Here is a 16,193-nt window from a genome sequence, read left to right as displayed (position 1 = left end):
GTGTAAGGTTACAGTTTGAGGCTACAGTATGAGGCCACAGTGTGAGATTACAGTGCAAAGGCTACAGTGTCAGGTTACAGTGTGAGGTTACAGTGTAAGGCTACATGTGACGCTTCAGTATAAGACTACATTGTGAGGCTACAGTGTCAGGCTACAGTGTCAGGCTACAGTGTAAAGGCTACATTGTAAGGCTACAGTGTCAGGTGAATGTATCAGGCTACATTGTCAGGCTACAGTGTAAGGCTACAGAATGAGGATACAGTGCGAGGCTATAGTGTGCGGCTACAGCCTAAGGTTACAGTCTAAAGGCTACAGTGAAAGGCTACAGTGTAAGGCTACAAAGTGTAAGGCTACAGTGTGAGGCTGCAGTGTCAGTCTAGTTTCCGGCTACAGTGTCAGGCTACAGTGTCAGGCTATACAGTGTAAGACTACAGTGTAAGGCTACAGTGTCAGACTACAGTATCAGGCTACAGTGTCAAGCTACAGTGTGAGACTACAGTGTAAGGCTACAGCATAAGGCTACAGTGTGAGGCTACAGAGTCAGGCTAGAGTGTCATGCTACAATGTAAGGCTACATTTTCAAGCTACAGTGTCAGGCTACAGTGTCAGCCAATACAGTGTAAGGCTACAGTGTGAAGTGACAGTGTGAGGCTACAGTATAAGACAACAGTGTAAAACTACAGTGTGAGGCTACAGTGTGAGGTTTCAGTGGAAAGCTACAGTGTGAGGCTACAGTGGAAGTCTACAGTGTAAGGCTACAGTGTGAGGCTAAAGTATAAGGCTACAGTGTGAGACTACAGTGCAAAGCTACAGTGTGAGACTACAGTGTAAGGCTACAGTGTGAGGCTACAGTGTGAGGCTACAGTGTAAGGCTACAGTGTGAGGCTACAGTGTAAGGCTACAGTGTCAGGCTCGAGTGTTAGGCTACAATGTGAGGCTACAATGTCAGGCTACAGTGTCAGGCTTGAGTGTTAGGCTACAATGTGAGGCGGCAATGTCAGGCTACAGTGTCAGGCTACAGTGTGAAGCTACAGTGGAAGGCTACAGTGTGAGGCTACAAGTTTTAGGCTACATTGTAAGGCTATACACTGTGAGGCTACAGTGTGAGGCTACAGCATCAGGCTGCAGTGTGAGACTACACTGTAAGGCTATACAGTGTACGGGTACAGTGTGCGGCTATACAATGTAGGGCTACAGTGTGAGGCTACAGTGTCAGGCTCGAGTGTTAGGCTACAATGTGAGGCTACAATGTCTGGCTACAGTGTCAGGCTATACAGTATAAGGCTACAGTGTGAGGCTACAATGTCAGGCTACAGTGTCTGGCTATACAGTGTAAGGCTACAGTGTGAGGCGACAATGTCAGGCTACAGTGTCAGGCTACAGTGTGAGGCTACAGTGGAAGGCTACAGTGTGAGGCTACAAATTTTAGGCTACAGTGTAAGGCTATACAGTGTGAAGCTACAGTGTGAGGCTACAGCATTTGGCTACAGTGTGAGACTACAGTGTAAGGCTATACAGTGTACGGGTACAGTGTGAGGCTACAGTGTAAGGTTACAGTTTGATGCTACAGTATGAGGCTACAGTGTGAGGCTACAGTGTAATAGTACAGCGTGAGTCTACTGTGTGAGGCTACAGTGTGAGGCTACAGTGTAAGGCTATACAGTGTAAGGCTACAGTGTGAGGCTACAGTGTAAAGGCTACAGTGTAAGGCTAAAGTGTGAGGCTGCAGCGTAAAGGCTGCAGTGTAAAGCTTACAGTGTAAAAGCTACAGGGTAAGACTACAGTGTACGACTACAGTGTGAATCTACAGTGTCAGGCTACAACGTGAGGCTACAGTGGAAGGCTAAAGTGTGAGGCTACATTGTAAGGCTACAGTGTGAGGCTATACAGTGTAAGGTTACAGTCTAAGACTAAAGTGTGAGGCTACAGTATAAGGCTACAGTGTGAGGCAACAGTGGAAGGCTACAATGTGAGACTACAATGTAAGGCTACAGTGTAAGACTACAATGTGAGGCTACAGTGGAAGGCTACAGTGTAAGACTACAGTGTGAGGCTAAAGTATAAGGCTACAGTGTGAGACTACAGTGCAAAGCTACAGTGTGAGGCTACAGTGTAAGGCTACAGTGTCAGGCTCGAGTGTTAGGCTACAAAGTGAGGCGACAATGTCAGGCTACAGTGTCAGGCTACAGTGTGAGGCTACAGTGGAAGGCTACAGTGTGAGGCTACAATTTTTAGGCTACATTGTAAGGCTATACACTGTGAGGCTACAGTGTGAAGCTACAGCATCAGGCTACAGTGTGAGACTACAGTGTAAGGCTATACAGTGTACGGGTACAGTGTGAGGCTATAAAATGTAGGGCTACAGTGTGAGGCTACAGTGTAAGGCTATACAGTGTAAGGTTATAGTGTGAGGCTACAGTGTAAAGGCTACACTGTAAGGCTACAGTGTAAGGCTACAGTGTAAAGGCTACAGCATAAGGCTACAGTGTAAAGGCTACAGGGTAAGGCTACAGTGTAAGGCTACAGTGTAAGCCTACAGTGTACGACTACAGTGTGAAGCTACAGTGTCAGGCTACAGCGTGAGGCTACAGTGGAAGGCTAAAGTGTGAGGCTACAGTGTAAGGCTACAGTGTGAGGCTATACAGTGTAAGGTTACAGTGTAAGACTAAAGTGTGAGGCTACAGTATAAGGCTACAGTGTGAGGCAACAGTGGAAGGCTACAATGTGAGACTACAATGTAAGGCTACAGTGTAAGACTACAATGTGAGGCTACAGTGGAAGGCTACAATGTAAGACTACAGTGTGAGGCTAAAGTATAAGGCTACAGTGTGAGACTACAGTGCAAAGCTACAGTGTGAGGCTACAGTGTAAGACTACAGTGTCAGGCTCGAGTGTTAGGCTACAATGTGAGGCGACAATGTCAGGCTACAGTGTCAGGCTACAGTGTGAGGCTACAGTGGAAGGCTACAGTGTGAGGGTACAATTTTTAGGCTACATTGTAAGGCTATACACTGTGAGGCTACAGTATGAGGCTACAGCATCAGGCTACAGTGTGAGACTACAGTGTAAGGCTATACAGTGTACGGGTACAGTGTGAGGCTATAAAATGTAGGGCTACAGTGTGAGGCTACAGTGTAAGGCTTTACAGTGTAAGGTTATAGTGTGAGGCTACAGTGTAAAGGCTGCATTGTAAAGCTACAGTGTAAGGCTACAGTGTGAGGTTACGGTGTCAGGCTAAAGTATGAGGCTGCAGTGTAAGGTTACAGTTTGAGGCTACAGTATGAGGCTACAGTGTGAGGCTACAGTGTGAGGCTGCAGTGTCAGGCTACAGCGTGAGGCTACAGTGGAAGGCTAAAGTGTGAGGTTACAGTGCAAGGCTACAGTGTGAGGCTATACAGTGTAAGGTTACCGTGTAAGACTAAAGTGTGAGGCTACAGTATAAGGCTACAGTGTGAGGCAACAGTGGAAGGCTACAATGTGAGAGTACAGTGTAAGGTTACAGTGTAAGACTACAATGTGAGGCCACAGTGGATGGCTACAGTGTAAGACTACAGTCTGAGGCTAAAGTATAAGGCTACAGTGTGAGACTACAGTGCAAAGCTACAGTGTGAGCCTCCAGTGTAAGGCTACAGTGTGAGGCTACGGTGTCAGGCTAAAGTATGAGGCTGCAGTGTAAGGTTACAGTTTGAGGCTACAGTATGAGGCTACAGTGTGAGGCTACAGTGTGAGGCTGCAGTGTCAGGCTACAGCGTGAGGCTACAGTGGAAGGCTAAAGTGTGAGGTTACAGTGCAAGGCTACAGTGTGAGGCTATACAGTGTAAGGTTACCGTGTAAGACTAAAGTGTGAGGCTACAGTATAAGGCTACAGTGTGAGGCAACAGTGGAAGGCTACAATGTGAGAGTACAGTGTAAGGCTACAGTGTAAGACTACAATGTGAGGCCACAGTGGATGGCTACAGTGTAAGACTACAGTCTGAGGCTAAAGTATAAGGCTACAGTGTGAGACTACAGTGCAAAGCTACAGTGTGAGCCTCCAGTGTAAGGCTACAGTGTGAGGCTACAATGTGAGGCTACAATGTCAGGCTACAGTGTCAGGCTATACAGTGTAAGGCTACAGTGTGAGGCGACAATGTCAGGCTACAGTGTCATGCTACAGTGTGAGGCTACAGTGGAAGGCTACAGTGCGAGGCTACAGTGGAAGGCTACAGTGGAAGACTACAGTGTGAGGCTAAAGTATAAGGCTACAGTGTGACTACAGTGTAAAGCTACAGTGTGAGACTACAGTGTAAGGCTACAGTGTGAGCCTACAATGTGAGGCTACAATGTCAGGCTACAGTGTGAGGCTACAGTGGAAGGCTACAGTGTAGGCTACAAATTTAGGCTAGAGTGTAAGGCTATACAGTGTGAGGATACAGTGTGAGGCTACAGCATCAGGCTACAGTGTGAGACTTCAGTGTAAGGCTATACAGTGTACGGGTACAGTGTGAGGCTATACAATGTAGGGCTACAGTGTGAGGCAACAGTGTAATGCTATACAGTGTAAGGTTACAGTGTGAGGCTACAGTGTAAAGGCTACAGTTTAAGGCTACAGTGTAAAGCTACAGTGTCAGGTTACGGTGTCAGGCTAAAGTGTGAGGCTACAGTGTAAGGTTACAGTTTGAGGCTACAGTATGAGGCTACAGTGTGAGGCTACAGTGTCAGGCTACAGTGTCAAGGCTATACAGTGTAAGGTTACAGTGTAAGACTAAAGTGTAAGGCTACAGTATAAGGCTACAGTGTGAGGCAACAGTGGAAGACTACAATGTGAGACTACAGTGTAAGGCTACAGTGTAAAACTACAATGTGAGGCTACAGTGGAAGGCTACAGTGTAAGACTACAGTGTAAGGCTAAAGTATAAGGCTACAGTGTGAGACTACAGTGCAAAGCTACAGTGTGAGGCTACAGTGTAAGGGTACAGTGTCAGGCTCGAGTGTTAGGCTACAATGTGAGGCTACAATGTCAGGCTACAGTGTCAGGCTATACAGTGTAAGGCTACAGTGTGAGGCGACAATGTCAGGCTACAGTGTCAGGCTACAGTGTGAGGCTACAGCATCAGGCTACAGTGTGAGACTACAGTGTAAGGCTATACAGTGTACGGGTACAGTGTGAGGCTATACAATGTAGGGCTACAGTGTGAGGCTGCAGTGTGAGGCTACAGTGTAAGAGTACAGCGTGAGTCTACTGTGTGAGGCTACAGTGTGAGGCTACAATGTAAGGCTATACAGTGTAAGGCTATAGTGTAAAGGCTACAGCATAAGGCTACAGTGTGAGGCTACAGTGTAAAGGCTACAGTGTAAGGCTAAAGTGTGAGGCTGCAGTGTAAAGGCTGCAGTGTAAAGGTTACAGTGTAAAGGCTACAGGGTAAGGCTACAGTGCTAAGGCTACAGAGTGAGCCTACAGTGTACGACTACAGTGTACGACTACAGTGTAAAGGCTACAGTGTTAAGGCTACAGTGTAAGGCTACAGTGTAAGCCTACAGCGTAAGACTACAGTGTGAAGCTACAGTGTCAGGCTACAGCGTGAGGCTACAGTGGAAGGCTAAAGTGTGAGGCTACAGCGTAAGGCTACAGTGTGGAGCTATACAGTGTAAGGTTACACTGTAAGACAAAAGTGTGAGGCTACAGTATAAGGCTACAGTGTGAGGCAACAGTGGAAGGCTATAGTGTAAAGGCTACAGCGTAAGGCTACAGTGTGAGGCTACAGTGTAAAGGCTACAGTGTAAGGCTAAAGTGTGAGGCTGCAGCGTAAAGGCTACAGTGAAAAGGTTACAGTGTAAAGGCTACAGGGTAAGGCTACAGTGCTAAGGCTACAGAATGAGCCTACAGTGTACGACTACAGTGTAAAGGCTACAGTGCAAAGGCTACAGTGTAAGGCTACAGTGTAAGCCTACAGTTTAAGACTACAATGTGAAGCTACAGTGTCAGGATACAGCGTGAGGCTACAGTGGAAGGCTAAAGTGTGAGGCTACAGTATAAGGCTACAGCGTGACTCTATATAGTGTAAGGTTACAGTGTAAGACTAAAGTGTGAGGCTACAGTATAAGGCTACAGTGTGAGGCAACAGTGGACGTCTACAATGTGAGACTACAGTGTAAGGCTGTGTAAGACTACAATGTGAGGCTACAGTGGAAGGCTACAGTGTAAGACTACAGTGTGAGGCTAAAGTATAAGGCTACAGTGTAAAGGCTGCAGTGTAAAGGTTACGTGTAAAGGCTACAGGGTAAGGCTACAGTGCTAAGGCTACAGAGTGAGCCTACAGTGTACGACTACAGTGTAAAGGCTACAGTGCAAAGGCTACAGTGTAAGGCTACAGTGTAAGCCTACAGTTTAAGACTACAGTGTGAAGCTACAGTGTCAGGATACAGCGTGAGGCTACAGTGGAAGGCTAAAGTGTGAGGCTACAGTATAAGGCTACAGCGTGACTCTTTACAGTGTAAGGTTACAGTGTAAGACTAAAGTGTGAGGCTACAGTATAAGGCTACAGTGTGAGGCAACAGTGGACGTCTACAATGTGAGACTACAGTGTAAGGCTGTGTAAGACTACAATGTGAGGCTACAGTGGAAGGCTACAGTGTAAGACTACAGTGTGAGGCTAAAGTATAAGGCTACAGTGTGAGACTACAGTGCAAAGCTACAGTGTGAGGCTACAGTGTGAGGCTACAATGTCAGTCTACAGTGTCAGGCTATACAGTGTAAGGCTACAGTGTGAGGCGACAATGTCAGGCTACAGTGGAAGGCTACAGTGTGAGGCTACAAATTTTAGGCTACAGTGTAAGGCTATACAGTGTGAGGCTACATTGTGAGGCTACAGCATCAGGCTACAGAGTGAGGCTAAAGTGTAAGGCTATACCGTGTAATGTTAGAGTGTGAGGCTACAGTGTAAAGACTACAGTGTAAGGCTACAGTGTAAGGCTACAGTGTGAGGTTACGGTGTCAGGCTAAAGTGTGAGGCTACAGTGTAAGGTTACAGTTTGAGGCTACAGCATGAGGCTACAGTGTGAGGCTACAGTGTGAGGCTACAGTGTAAGAGTACAGCGTGAGTCTACTGTAAGGCTACAGTGTGAGGCTACAGTGTAAGGCTATACAGTGTAAGGCTACAGTGTGAGGCTACAGTGTGAAGGCTACAGTGTAAGGCTAAAGTGTGAGGCTACAGTGAAAGGCTGCAGTGTAAAAATTATAGTGTGAGCCTACAGTGTAAGGCTATAGTGTAAGGGCTACAGCGTAAGGCTACAGTGTAAGGCTACAGTGTAAAGGCTTCCATTTGAGTCTACAGTGTAAGGCTGCAGCGTAAAGGCTACAGTATAAAGGTTACAGTGTAAAGGTTACAGGGTAAGGCTACAGTGTTAAGGCTACAGAGTGAGCCTACAGTGTACGACTACAATGTATAGGCTACAGTGTAAAGGCTACAGTGTAAGGCCACAGTGTAAGCCTACAGTGTAAGACTACAGTGTGAAGCTACAGTGTCAGGCTACAGCGTGAGGCTACAGTGGAAGGCTAAAGTGTGAGGCTACAGTGTAAGACTACAGCGTGAGGCTATACAGTGTAATGTTACAGTGTAAGACTAAAGTGTGAGGCTACAGTATAAGGCTACTGTGTGAGGCTACAGTGTGAGACTACAGTGTAAGAGTACAGCGTGAGTCTACTGTGTGAGGCTACAGTGTGAGGCTACAGTGTAAAGCTATACAGTGTAAGGCTACAGTGTGAGGCTACAGTGTGAGACTACAGTGTAAGAGTACAGCGTGAGTCTACTGTGTGAGGCTACAGTGTGAGGCTACAGTGTAAGGCTATACAGTGTAAGGCTACAGTGTGAGGCTACAGTGTGAAGGCTACAGTGTAAGGCTAAAGTGTGAGGCTACTTTGAAAGGCTGCAGTGTAAAAATTATAGTGTGAGCCTACAGTGTAAGGCTATAGTGTAAAGGCTACAGTGTAAGGCTACAGTGTGAGGCTACAGTGTAAAGGCTACAGTGTAAGGCTAAAGTGTGAGGCTACAGTGTAAAGGCTACAGTGTAAGGCTACAGTGTAAAGGCTTCAGTTTAAGCCTACAGTCTAATGCTGCAGCATAAAGGCTACAGTATAAAGGTTACAGTGTAAAGGCTACAGGGTAAGGCTACAGTGTAAGACTACACTGTGAAGTTACAGTGTCAGGCTACAGCATGAGGCTACAGTGGAAGGCTAAAGTGTGAGGCTACAGTGTAAGGCTACAGTGTGAGGCTATACAGTGTAAGGTTACAGTGTAAGACTAAAGTGTGAGGCTACAATATAAGCCTACAGTGTGAGGCAACAGTGGAAGGCTACAATGTGAGACTACAGTATAAGACTACAGTGTAATACTACAATGTGAGGCCACAGTATGAGGCTACAGTATGTGGCGACAGTGGAAGGCTACCGTGTGAGGCTACAGTGTAAGGCTACATTGTAAGGCTACAGTGTCATGTGAAAGTATCAGGCTACATTGTAAGGCCACAGTGTAAGGCTACAGAATGAAGATACAGTGTGAGGCTATAGTGTGTGGCTACAGCCTAAGGTTACAGTCTAAAGGCTACAGTGAAAGGCTCCAGTATAAGGCTAAACAGTGTTAGGCTACAGTGTGAGGCTATAGAGTGTAAGACTACAGTGTAAGGCGACAGTGTGAGGCTACAATGTCAGGCTACAGTGTCAGGCTATACAGTGTAAGGCTACAGTGTGAGGTGACAGTGTCAGGCTACAGTTTCAGGCTACAGTGTGAGGCTACAGTGGCAGGCTACAGTGTGAGGCTATAATGTTAGGCTACAGTATAAGGCTACAGTGTGAGGTTACGGTGTCAGGCTAAAGTGTGAGGCTACAGTGTAAGGTTACAGTTTGACGCTACAGAATGAGGCTACAGTGTGAGGCTACAGTGTGAGGCTACAGTGTAAGAGTACAGTGTGAATCTACTGTGTGAGGCTACAGTGTGAGGCTACAGTGTAAGGCTAAAGTGTGAGGCTAAAGTGAAAGGCCGCAGTGTAAAGGCTACAGTGTGGGCCTACAGTGTAAGGCTATAGTGTAAAGGCTACAGCGTAAGGCTACATTGTAAGGCTACAGTGTAAAGGCTACAGTGTAAGCCTACAGTGTACGACTACAGTATGAGGCTACAGTGTCAGGCTACAGCATGAGGCTACAGTGGAAGGCTAAAGTGTGAGGCTACAGTGTAAGACTACAGCGTGAGGCTATACAGTGTAATGTTACAGTGTAAGACTAAAGTGTGAGGCTACAGTATAAGGCTACTGTGTGAGGCTACAGTGGAAGGCTAATGTGTGAGACTACAGTGTAAGGCTACATTGTAAGACTGCAGTGTGAGGCTACAGTATGAGGCTACAGTGTAAGGCTATACAGTGTAAGGTTACAGTGTGAGGCTACAGTGTAAAGGCTACAGTGTAAGGCTACAGTGTAAGGCTACAGTGTGAGTTTACGGTGTCAGGCTAAAGTGTGAGGCTACAGTGTAAGGTTACAGTTTGAGGATACAGTATGAGGCTACAGTGTGAGGCTACAGTGTGAGGCTACAGTGTAAGAGTACAGTGTGAGTCTACTGTGTGAGGCTACAGTGTAAGGCTATACAGTTTAAGGCTACTGTGTGAGGCTACAGTGTAAAGGCTACAGTGCAAGGCTAAAGTGTGAGGCTACAGTGTAAAGGTTACAGTGTAAAGGCTACAGGGTAAGGCTATAGTGTTAAGGCTACAGAGTGAGCCTACAGTGCATGACTACAATGTAAAGGCTACAGTGTAAAGGTTACAGTGTAAAGGTTGCAGTGTAAAGGCTACAGTATGACACTACAGTGTGAGGCTATAGTTTCAGGCTTCAGAGTCAGGCTACAGTGTAAAGGCTACAGTGTAAGGCTACAATGTGAAGACTACAGTGTGATGGCATCAGTGTGAGACAATAGTGTAAAGGCAACAGTCTGAAGCTATAGTGTAAGTCTACAGTGTAAGATTACAGTGTGAGCTTACAGTGTAAGGATACAGTTTAAGGCTACAGTGTGATGTTACAGTGTGAGGCTACAGTGTAAGGCTACAGTGAAATGCTGCAGTGTGAGGCTGCAGTGTGAGGCTACAGTTTGAGGTTACAGTGCAAGGCTACAGTATGAGGCTACAATGTGAATTTGCAGTGTGAGGCTACAGTGTGAGGCTACAGTGTAAACTCTATAGTATAAGGCTACAGTGTGAGTCTACAGTGTGAGGCTACAGTGTCAGGCTATACAGTGTCAGGCTACAGTGTCAAGTCACAGTGTGAGACTATAGTGGAAGGCTACAGTATGAGGCTACAGTGTCAGACTACAGTGTAAGACTACTGTGTGAGGGTACAGTGTGAGGCTACAGCATGAGGCTACAGTGGAAGGCTACAGTATGAGGCTAGAGTGGAAGGCTACAGTGTGAGGCTACAGTGTAAGGCTACAGTGTAAGACTACAGTGTGAAGGCTACAGTGTGAAGGCATCAGTGTGAGACAATAGTGTAAAGGCTACAGTCTGAAGCTATAATGTAAGTCTACAGTGTAAGATTACAGTGTGAGCTTACAGTGTAAGGATACAGTTTAAGGCTACAGTGTGATGTTACAGTGTGAGGCTACAGTGTAAGGCTACAGTGAAAGGCTGCAGTGTGAGGCTGCAGCGTGAGGCTACAGTTTGAGATTACAGTGCAAGGCTACAGTATGAGGCTACAATGTGAATTTGCAGTGTGAGGCTACAGTGTGAGGCTACAGTGTAAACTCTATAGTATAAGGCTGCAGTGTGAGGCTACAGTGTCAGGCTACAGTGTCAGGCTATACAGTGTAAGGCTACAGCATGAGGCTACAGTGTCAGACTACAGTGTCAGGCTACAGTGTCAAGCCACAGTGTGAGACTACAGTGGAAGGCTACAGTATGAGGCTACAGTGTAAGACTACAGTGTAAGACTACTGTGTGAGGGTACAGTGTGAGGCTACAGCATGAGGCTACAGTGGAAGGCTACAGTATGAGGCTAGAGTGGAAGGCTACAGTGTGAGGCTACAGTGTAAGACTACAGTGTGAAGACTACAGTGTGAAGGCATCAGTGTGAGACAATATTGTAAAGGCTACAGTCTGAAGCTATAGTGTAAGTCTACAGTGTAAGATTACAGTGTGAGCTTACAGTGTAAGGATACAGTTTAAGGCTACAGTGTGATGTTACAGTGTGAGGCTACAGTGTAAGGTTACAGTGAAAGGCTGCAGTGTGAGGCTGCAGTGTGAGGCTACAGTTTGAGATTACAGTGCAAGGCTACAGTATGAGGCTACAATGTGAATTTGCAGTGTGAGGCTACAGTGTGAGGCTACAGTGTAAACTCTATAGTATAAGTCTACAGTGTGAGGCTACAGTGTCAGGCTACAGTGTCAGGCTATACAGTGTAAGGCTACAGCATGAGGCTACAGTGTCAGACTACAGTGTCAGGCGACAGTGTCAAGCCATAGTGTGAAACTACCGTGGAAGGCTACAGTGTAAGACTACAGTGTAAGACTACTGTGTGAGGGTACAGTGTGAGGCTACAGCATGAGGCTACAGTGGAAGGCTACAGTATGAGGCTAGAGTGGAAGGCTACAGTGTGAGGCTACAGTGTAAGCCTACAGTGTAAGACTACAGTGTGAAGGCTACAGTGTGAAGGCATCAGTGTGAGACAATAGTGTAAAGGCTACAGTCTGAAGCTATAGTGTAAGTCTACAGTGTAAGATTACAGTGTGAGCATACAGTGTAAGGATACAGTTTAAGGCTACAGTGTGATGTTACAGTGTGAGGCTACAGTGTAAGGTTACAGTGAAAGGCTGCAGTGTGAGGCTGCAATGTGAGGCTACAGTTTGAGGTTACAGTGCAAGGCTACAGTATGAGGCTACAATGTAAGGCTACAGTATGAGGCTACAATGTGAATTTGCAGTGTGAGGCTACAGTGTGAGGCTACAGTGTAAACTCTATAGTATAAGTGTCAGGCTACAGTTTTAGACTACAGTGTCAGGCTACAGTGTCAAGCCACAGTGTGAGACTACAGTGGAAGGCTACAGTATGAGGCTACAGTGTAAGACTACAGTGTAAGACTACTGTGTGAGGGTACAGTGTGATGCTACAGCATGAGGCTACAGTGGAAGGCTACTGTATGAGGCTATAGTGGAAGGCTACAGTGTGAGGCTACAGTGTAAGGCTACAGTGTAAGACTACAGTGTGAAGGCTACAGTGTGAAGGCATCAGTGTGAGACAATAGTGTAAAGGCTACAGTCTGAAGCTATAGTGTAAGTCTACAGTCTAAGATTACAGTGTGAGCTTACAGTGTAAGGATACAGTTTAAGGCTACAGTGTGATGTTACAGTGTGAGGCTACAGTGTAACGTTACAGTGAAAGGCTGCAGTGTGAGGCTGCAGTGTGAGGCTACAGTTTGAGGTTACAGTGCAAGGCTACAGTATGAGGCTACAATGTAAGGCTACCGTATGAGGCTACAATGTGAATTTGCAGTGTGAGGCTACAGTGTGAGGCTACAGTGTAAACTCTATAGTATAAGTGTCAGGCTACAGTTTTAGACTACAGTGTCAGGCTACAGTGTCAAGCCACAGTGTGAGACTACAGTGGAAGGCTACAGTATGAGGCTACAGTGTAAGACTACAGTGTAAAACTACTGTGTGAGGGTACAGTGTGAGGCTACAGCATGAGGCTACAGAGGAAGGCTACAGTATGAGGCTATAGTGGAAGGCTACAGTGTGAGGCTACAGTGTAAGGCTACAGTGTAAGGCTACAGTGTGAAGGCTACAGTGTGAGGCTACTTTGAAAGGCTGCAGTGTAAAAATTATAGTGTGAGCCTACAGTGTAAGGCTATAGTGTAAAGGCTACAGCATAAGGCTACAGTGTGAGGCTACAGTGTAAAGGCTACAGTGTAAGGCTAAAGTGTGAGGCTACAGTGAAAAGGCTACAGTGTAAGGCTACAGTGTAAAGGCTTCAGTTTCAGCCTACAGTCTAATGCTGCAGCATAAAGGCTACAGTATAAAGGTTACAGTGTAAAGGCTACAGGGTAAGGCTACAGTGTAAGACTACACTGTGAAGCTACAGTGTCAGGCTACAGCATGAGGCTACAGTGGAAGGCTAAAGTGTGAGGCTACAGTGTAAGGCTACAGTGTGAGGCTATACAGTGTAAGGTTACAGTGTAAGACTAAAGTGGGAGGCTACAGTATAAGCCTACAGTGTGAGGCAACAGTGGAAGGCTACAATGTGAGACTACAGTATAAGGCTACAGTGTAAGACTACAATGTGAGGCCACAGTATGAGGCTACAGTATGTGGCTACAGTGGAAGGCTACCGTGTGAGGCTACAGTGTAAGGCTACATTGTAAGGCTACAGTGTCATGTGAAAGTATCAGGCTACGTTGTAAGGCCACAGTGTAAGGCTACAGAATGAAGATACAGTGCGAGGCTATAGTGTGTGGCTACAGCCTAAGGTTACAGTCTAAAGGCTACAGTGAAAGGCTCCAGTATAAGGCTAAACAGTGTTAGGCTACAGTGTGAGGCTATAGAGTGTAAGACTACAGTGTAAGGCGACAGTGTGAGGCTACAATGTCAGGCTACAGTGTCAGGCTATACAGTGTAAGGCTACAGTGTGAGGCTATAATGTTAGGCTACAGTATAAGGCTACAGTGTGAGGTTACGGTGTCAGGCTAAAGTGTGAGGCTACAGTGTAAGGTTACAGTTTGACGACTACAGAATGAGGCTAGTGTGTGGGGCTACAGTGTGAGGCTACAGTGTAAGAGTACAGTGTGAATCTACTGTGTGAGGCTACAGTGTGAGGCTACAGTGTAAGGCTAAAGTGTGAGGCTAAAGTGAAAGGCCGCAGTGTAAAGGCTACAGTGTGGGCCTACAGTGTAAGGCTATAGTGTAAAGGCCACAGCGTAAGGCTACATTGTAAGGCTACAGTGTAAAGGCTACAGTGTAAGCCTACAGTGTACGACTACAGTATGAGGCTACAGTGTCAGGCTACAGCATGAGGCTACAGTGGAAGGCTAAAGTGTGAGGCTACAGTGTAAGACTACAGCGTGAGGCTATACAGTGTAATGTTACAGTGTAAGACTAAAGTGTGAGGCTACAGTATAAGGCTACTGTGTGAGGCTCCAGTGGAAGGCTAATGTGTGAGACTACAGTGCAAGGCTACATTGTAAGACTGCAGTGTGAGGCTACAGTATGAGGCTACAGTGTGTGGCTACAGTGAAAGGCTACAGTGTGTGGCTACAGTGAAAGGCTACAGTGTGAGGCTACAGTGTAAGGCTATACAGTGTAAGGTTACAGTGTGAGGCTACAGTGTAAAGGCTACAGTGTAAGGCTACAGTGTAAGGCTACAGTGTGAGTTTACGGTGCCAGGCTAAAGTGTGAGGCTACAGTGTAAGGTTACAGTTTAAGGATACAGTATGAGGCTACAGTGTGAGGCTACAGTGTGAGGCTACAGTGTAAGAGTACAGTGTGAGTCTACTGTGTGAGGCTACAGTGTAAGGCTATACAGTTTAAGGCTACTGTGTGAGGCTACAGTGTAAAGGCTACAGTGCAAGGCTAAAGTGTGAGGCTACAGTGTAAAGGTTACAGTGTAAAGGCTACAGGGTAAGGCTATAGTGTTAAGGCTACAGAGTGAGCCTACAGTGCATGACTACAATGTAAAGGCTACAGTGTAAAGGTTACAGTGTAAAGGTTGCAGTGTAAAGGCTACAGTATGACACTACAGTGTGAGGCTATAGTTTCAGGCTTCAGAGTCAGGCTACAGTGTAAAGGCTACAGTGTAAGGCTACAATGTGAAGACTACAGTGTGATGGCATCAGTGTGAGACAATAGTGTAAAGGCTACAGTCTGAAGCTATAGTGTAAGTCTACAGTGTAAGATTACAGTGTGAGCTTACAGTGTAAGGATACAGTTTAAGGCTACAGTGTGATGTTACAGTGTGAGGCTACAGTGTAAGGCTACAGTGAAAGGCTGCAGTGTGAGGCTGCAGTGTGAGGCTACAGTTTGAGCTTACAGTGCAAGGCTACAGTATGAGGCTACAATGTGAATTTGCAGTGTGAGGCTACAGTGTGAGGCTACAGTGTAAACTCTATAGTATAAGGCTACAGTGTCAGGCTACAGTTTAAGACTACAGTGTGAAGCTACAGTGTCAGGCTACAGCGTGAGGCTACAGTGGAAGGCTAAAGTGTGAGGCTACAGTGTAAGGCTACAGCGTGAGTCTATACAGTGTAAGGTTACAGTGTAAGACTAAAGTGTGAGGCTACAGTATAAGGCTACAGTGTGAGGCAACAGTGGACGTCTACAATGTGAGACTACAGTGTAAGGCTGTGTAAGACTACAATGTGAGGCTGCAGTGGAAGGCTACAGTGTAAGACTACAGTGTGAGGCTAAAGTATAAGGCTACAGTGTGAGACTACAGTGCAAAGCTACAGTGTGAGGCTACAGTGTGAGGCTACAATGTCAGTCTACAGTGTCAGGCTATACAGTGTAAGGCTACAGTGTGAGGCGACAATGTCAGGCTACAGTGTCAGGCTACAGTGGAAGGCTACAGTGTGAGGCTACAAATTTTAGGCTACAGTGTAAGGCTATACAGTGTGAGGCTACATTGTGAGGCTACAGTATCAGGCTACAGAGTGAGGCTAAAGTGTAAGGCTATACAGTGTAATGTTAGAGTGTGATGCTACAGTGTAAAGGCTACAGTGTAAGGCTACAGTGTAAGGCTACAGTGTGAGGTTACGGTGTCAGGCTAAAGTGTGAGGTTACAGTGTAAGGTTACAGTTTGAGGCTACAGTATGAGGCTACAGTGTGAGGCTACAGTGTGAGGCTACAGTGTAAGAGTACAGCGTGAGTCTACTGTGTAAGGCTACAGTGTGAGGCTACAGTGTAAGGCTATACAGTGTAAGGCTACAGTGTGAGGCTACAGTGTGAAGGCTACAGTGTAAGGCTAAAGTGTGAGGCTACAGTGAAAGGCTGCAGTGTAAAAATTATAGTGTGAGCATACAGTGTAAGGCTATAGTGTAAAGGCTACAGCATAAGGCTACAGTTTGTGGCTACAGTGTAAAGGCTACAGTGTAAGGCTAATGTGTGAGGCTACAGTGTAAAGGCTACAGTGTAAAGGTTACAGTGTGAGCCTACAGTGTAAGGCTATAGTGTAAAGGCTACAGCGTAAGGCTACA

The sequence above is a fragment of the Pristiophorus japonicus genome, chromosome 7 (assembly GCF_044704955.1).
Source record: "Pristiophorus japonicus isolate sPriJap1 chromosome 7, sPriJap1.hap1, whole genome shotgun sequence".
Classification (NCBI taxonomy): domain Eukaryota; kingdom Metazoa; phylum Chordata; class Chondrichthyes; family Pristiophoridae; genus Pristiophorus; species Pristiophorus japonicus.
The sequence above is the reverse complement of the archived record's forward strand: the minus strand, read 5'-3'. Positions refer to the sequence as shown.